This window comes from Balaenoptera borealis (genome assembly GCF_965194805.1).
Source record: "Balaenoptera borealis genome assembly, contig: HAP1_SCAFFOLD_627, whole genome shotgun sequence".
Classification (NCBI taxonomy): domain Eukaryota; kingdom Metazoa; phylum Chordata; class Mammalia; order Artiodactyla; family Balaenopteridae; genus Balaenoptera; species Balaenoptera borealis.
This window is the reverse complement of record NW_028123572.1, coordinates 129,014-135,630: the sequence shown is the minus strand read 5'-3', so window position 1 is coordinate 135,630 and position 6,617 is coordinate 129,014.

Below are 6,617 nucleotides of genomic sequence, written 5' to 3'. Positions count from 1 at the left end.
GTTGTGTATGGCTGTTATGGGCTGAAAGTGTGTTTCCCCAAAATCAGTATATTGAAGTCCTACCTTCAATGTGACTGTATTTGGAGATGGGACCTCTAAGGAAGTAATTAAAATTAAATGAGGTCATAAGGGTGGTGCCCTGATCCCATAGGATTGTTTTCCTTAAACAGAGAGCTTGCTCTCTCTCACTCTCTCTCTCTGTACACAAAGGGGGAAGGGTAAGCTGTGACAAAGTGAGAGAGTGGCATGGACATATATACACTACCAAACGTAAAATAGATAGCTACTGGGAAGCAGCTGCATAGCACAGGGAGATCAGCTCGGTGTTTTGTGATCACCTAGAGGGGTGGGATAGGGAGGGTGGGAGGGAGGGAGATGCAGGAGGGAAGAGATATGGGGATATATGTTTACATATAGCTGATTCACTTTGTTATAAAGCAGAAACTAACACACCATTGTAAAGCAATTAAACTCCAATAAAGATGTTAAAAAAAAGACTAAATTAGTTTATTAACTTGCTTACAAGCTTTTATTAAATGCAGCAAACATTTATCGAAGGCTTTTTTATGTGCAAAGTGTTTATCCTGGTTCTGGATTGTACTATCTATTACTTATCAGGTTATTTGTTATTAATTCTTGAGCAAATTCTACCTTCTTCAATTATAGAAATAATCACATTATCATAAATGCTTACTTGTAATTTATTGCAGAGTGAGTATAATCTAAACAAAAACAGGAGTGGTGAGAATGGAGAATATGAAAAGATTTTGAAAAAGCTACTTTTTCCAGGTTTATTAAGATATAACTGAAAAAACTGTATGTATTTACTGTGTAAAATGTGATGATTTGATATACATATACATTGTGAACTGAATACTACAGTTAAGCTAATTAACATATCTATCACTTCATATGGTTATCATGTTTTGTGTGTGGTAAGAACATTTAAGATCTACTCTCCTAGCAAATTTCAAGTATACAATACAGTATTATTAAACTATAGGCATCATGCTGTAAAAAAAAAAAAAAAAAAAAAAGAAGTCATGTGAACACACAGAGAGAATGCAGACATCTGCAGAGAGCCTTCACCAGATAATGACCCTATTGGACCTTGATCTGGAACTTCTAGTCTCCAGAACTGTGAGAAAATAAATTTCTGTTATTTAAGCCTCTCAGTCTGTGGTATTTGGTTATGGCAGCCCCAGAAGACTAAGACAATGTGGGTTGGGAAGTGGTTTATGAGAAAAGGAATTATGATTTAGAAATGTTTCATATTTGTAGACTGAACCAATGAATTGTTTTACTATTGGAAATATTAAAGAAGCTTTACTCACTTGAGTGCAGAGTAACAGTATAATATTGCCTTACTAAAATGGAAAACTCACTTGACTTTTTCCAAAGTTTTCAAAGCAAGTCCTAAAATGATTTTCTGCACAGCATCTTACTGAGACATTACTACTTAAGTACTAAAAGAAAATTGAGGCTCTTTAAATATAAAATGACTTTTAAATCTATTTTACTCTTTACTTAATTATTTTTTAATGCCTAACAATCCTTCCTAAACATTGTGAGTTCTCATTTTCTGCCTAAGCTACGGATGTTAGACTTGCTCATCCCTATATTATTTCACTCCATGCACTCTCCCAGGGTGAGCTCATCTTTCTTAAATTTATTATCTATGTGTTGATGATTCCTGGATCTCTCACTGTAGCCTAGATGTCTTTACAAACTCCAGACTCCTTTATCTAGCTGCCCATCTGATGAACTCACTAACGTATCCCAGGGAACCTCAAATGCATAATGTTCAAAACTGAACCAAAGTCATTTCTCCTTGCTAACCTGTTCCTCCCTTTTTTCGTACCTGTTTTAAGAAATGGTACTAGCACTCAATAAATTACCCCCCAAAAAATTGAACAAATAAACACCCATTTTGTTCCTGCTGGACCTCTCTCTTTCTCTTGCTTTTCATAGTCAATAGGATACAAACTCTAGTCTATTTTGACACATGTATGTCTCTAACACTGTCCATTACTCACCATCTCTACTGCCACCATAGGGACCCAAGTATAAGAGGATATTAAATGGAATATTTGCAGTTTACCATGAATTTCTGATTGTGGTCACTAGGTACAAACATCTGAGTACTAGTCTAAGGAAATCATCAAAAAAATCGTAACCTGGCATTAACTCAACATTTGCTATGAGCTGGCAGAATTGCAAATACTAATACTAAAAATTTCCTGAACCAAACAATCCATTCCCAGAGAAGACTCTAATTCACTTAGTGTTGGGTCACTGTCAGAGAGAAGGTATGTTGTGATGAGGGAGTTGACCCCCATTGTAGCTCCCAGGTTAATAAGGCTTCTACGTGTCATGAAACATTAACTCCTAGCAACAGTGGAGTAGGTATAATTGGCCTGCAGGTAAGACTCAGCCTAAGATCCGCCCAGAATTCTGACCACTCTGAGGTGAGGAGTGGGGTTATGCTCACCTGGGATTCCCTCAGTTGCCTGTTACTTCCAATCCTTTACACAAGCAATCCTTGATCCTTCAGACTGCTCCACACCTCAGTCCTGACAGTATTGTGTTAAGGGTTTGGGTTATAATATCAAACAAACCTAGGCTCAAACCCAGGCCAAACAACTTAACTCTGACGTTGAGAAAGTTGTATAGTCCTGTTATGTCTAGCATGACTCATCTGCAGAATTATGGGCATAATAGTAACTATCTAATAGGGTTACTGTGGGGATCAAGTGAAATGATGTATGCAAAATGGCTGACACAGAGAAGCTGTTCAAGAAATGGTTCCAATTATTAGAGATACCCTACTCCCATTCCTCTTCTGTATCCATGCTTCTTACCTATGTAAGGAGCCTACTAGTCAGGTTTCCACATCTATAAGACGTAAATGAGAGTGCTCACCTTTCAAGAAAGTTGTGAGAATTAAATGAGATAATGTATGCTAAATCCTGACCTGACAGGTACTAAGTTAATGATTTAAAACAGAGGGACCCATGTTGGAAACTATACACAGAGATGGAAACAGAGAGGTGAGTGTGCCCCTGGGAATGGATGGACACCTACATGCCTATGTGTACACAGGTGTGCAAACACACCAGGTGGCTGAGTCCACAAGGTCTCCCCCTCCCTGGTCAGGACACGCTCAGGACCTAGGCAATCCTGGGTCTGAATGTCAAACACACTGTGGCTCCAGCTAGAGATGCTGAGGTAGGAAGGTAAGTTGCCTCAATTCCACATTCATTCATTCATTCATTCAATCCATCAGGCCTCACTTTTTGAGGACTTTCTATGGACCACCAGGCCCCACTGAGCTAGCAAGGAGCCAGATGCAACATCTGAAGCGTTTAGTCTGGTGGTGAACAGTGAGTGGTGACCCCCCTCGGGAGGAACTTCCTATGACTACATGCAAGATATAGTTGGATAAGGAGAAAGGAGGTGGCATAAAGCCAGGAAGGAGAATGCTGCATAAATCTCAATAGGAAACCCTGTAAGGGAAGGTGTGTGGAAACAGGAATGGCCTCATTTATGATTCAGAGGAGAAAATTAAAATATCAGTGGAATCAGGGAAGTGGGTCAAAAATCCTGACTCCATCACCTGTCAGAGATTTGATATCAGGCCTCAGATGCCTCAGATGCCTTGTATCTACATTGGGCATCCTAATGAGAGTGACCAATTATTTTTTACTGTGAGACAATGCACAATAAAAATAGCAGAGGGAAGTTACTTATTATTGACATTATGAATAATAATATGCCAGAGCTAAGATATATGTTGAAGAAAGAAAGGCAACAATTGTTAATTGGCTAAGAATAAGCAACATTTCAGTTAACAGCTGGGGAACTTTAATGTGACTGCATACTTAGGTTATTTTCTGGAGGCAGATATTCCACCTCGCCCTCAGAGTCATCCCCACCCTTAAACAGAAAGCATGAAGGATGGGGATTCCCCATAGAAAAATGTTTGGGCATGTCCAGGAGTAGACCCTAAAGTCTACGAGTGGCAGGCACCTCGGGCTCACAAGAGCACACAGGCAGATTTCATGGGCCTGATACTTGGCACCTTTTGTTCAGATTGTCACTGATGTCACTTGAGGCGATTTGACACCCTGAAAACCTCACAGAACCTCAAGGTGAATTTTAGGAAGCGCCATCACTCCTGTGATGATGTGGAGTCAACTAATGAACTCACTTTGGGGTTTGGGGGGGGACTTGTGATTCTGAGAAAAGTGTAGGAAACCCAGTATGGAGTTACCCTTGCTTAAGGAGAGAATTTCCTCCAAGGCACAAATGCCATGGATGATATCTAGTCTTCCCACAATTCTGAGGACTGGCTGCACCCTGCTGTATTCTGTGCCCAGTGTGCTGGGAGACGCTGAGCATTAGCAAGCCTTCTGTAGGCATCTGAAATCCAATGATCCTACAGAGAGTAAACCTAACAAAGGCCCTCCCCTCTCCCCGTAAAAGGCCAAGGCACCTAAGAGAAGAGCAAGGCAGCCAACCCGCTTCTCCTCCCGCCTTCCTAATCTCATCACTTACCCAAGCCAGAACCCTGGGAGGCCCAGTTAACCTGTTTCTTCCCCTCACTACCCAGATCCAAGCAATCCCCAAGGCTTGTTGATTCGGTCTTCTAATCAGCTCTGGTATCCATTCCCTTCTCTCCATCTTCACTGCCATCACTCTATTTCAGGCACCACTATCATTAGCCTAGATGAAGGCAATAGCCTCTAATGAGGTCTTCCATCCACCCCTCCCACCTCCCTCAGAGTCCAGTCTCCACACTGCAGCCAAAGAGGCTTTGCTAAATCACTGATCTGACCTTATCAGTCGCTTGCTGGAAACCATTCAGTGATGTCCCATTGTGTGGCTTTGGGATAATATTCAACCACCCTTATGCATCATAAAATTATTTAAGATTCAGGAAAACTCATAAATCACCTTGATTTCGACTGAAGTAGAAGGAAGATTTTAATCATTCGTCAAAAATCCTGAACATAAACTTGGCTCTCATACTCAATTGGATATACTGCTCATTTAAGAAAAAAATTCTAGTAAACAAATGATTGAACTGTTATTGCAGCATTGTTTGTAGAGGGGGAACATACTTTGGAGACACAGGATACCAGGCCAACAGATGAATGCCTGAAAAGATTATGGTAAAACCACTGCAAGGAACATCATTCAGCCATTATAATGAAAGACTTACAGGTATGAGTTGAGCAAATTTTATTGTTGATTAGCAAAAAGAATGAAGTGAAAATTGTATATAGAAGGATCTAATTTTTATAAATGAAGCAAAGCAGAAATCCATGTGGTCTATGTAAACACATCCGTGCAGACACACTCAGTAAGTCCACTCCTAGATGGTGACCCTAGAGATGTTCACATGTTCTCAGGGGATAGGTACACAAAGACTGATAAGAGCATTGTTTTGTTTTGTTTTGTTTTGTTTTCTGGAAAACTAGAAACTGCAAAAGTCTGGGTCATCAGGAGAAAGATAAATTGCAAATACTGAAAGACATAGTATACAAACATGAAAATGACCTAGAGCTACATTAATCAACTTGCATAAACATTTTTTAAAAATCCTATGTAATGTGTATGGACACAGAAATAGGTAGCAAATATGTACAACTTGTCCTGGGTATAATAGTTACTGAATTCATGATAGCAGATGCCACTGAAGAAGGAGAGAGTGGTGTGGATCTGGGAAGAGGTAAACAGAGGGTTTTACCATATCTGTAATGTAAAGGTTAGGCCAAGGTAGGGCCTAATTTTTAAATTTGACACAGCAGGGCACTGGTTATGCAGGTGTTTGTAATATTAATTTTATTCTTGTCCCTATGTTTGTGATTAATTTGCAGTAAAAATATTCTATTCTCAAACCCAGCAAACGATCCTCAAAAGTAATCACATGGCTTTTGTTTCATGACTGTAGGAGTGCACATGCTATAGACCTCCTTGCAATACCCTAATTCTTGGAAACTGTAAAATAAGTCCATGCCTGCAGTGTGAAATGATTCAGAGCAATGATTCTTCAACAGACCAGAAATAGTGAGGAGCCCAGCCCCTGAATGAGGGACATCAGATAGGGTCAGACTCACTTGTTCAAGTAGCGGTGGCCCGCAGTCTGTGCAAGCGTTGTTGCAAATGGAGAGACTGGCCCAAGGGTGCTCTTGCCCTCGGGAGGTGCTTGCTGGAATCAGAACAGGGCCTACAGACAACTGAATGATGATTAGTTACAGCGGTCGGAGTAGTGTGGATTGACCCCTGCATTACCCTCTCTATCCCACCCGCAGCACTTATGACCAGGTGGTGGCTTTGGCAATGTCTGCCCAGGTAAGAGCAATGCCTAAGGAAACTTGGTCATATAACCAGGACAGTGCCTGGGATAGGGGGTTTAGTAGACAGCCCCAGAGAAGAACAAGGTGCATCAACACCCACAAGAATTGTTGCCAAGGTATCCAGCCCAGTCTCGTATCCCTCCCCAGTTCCTCCCAGTACTTTCACTGAAAATATGACAATAATATAAATTCACCTCAACGGGTAGTCACAGTTCTTATTCATTAGGCACTCCCCATGAGTGAGGCACACATATG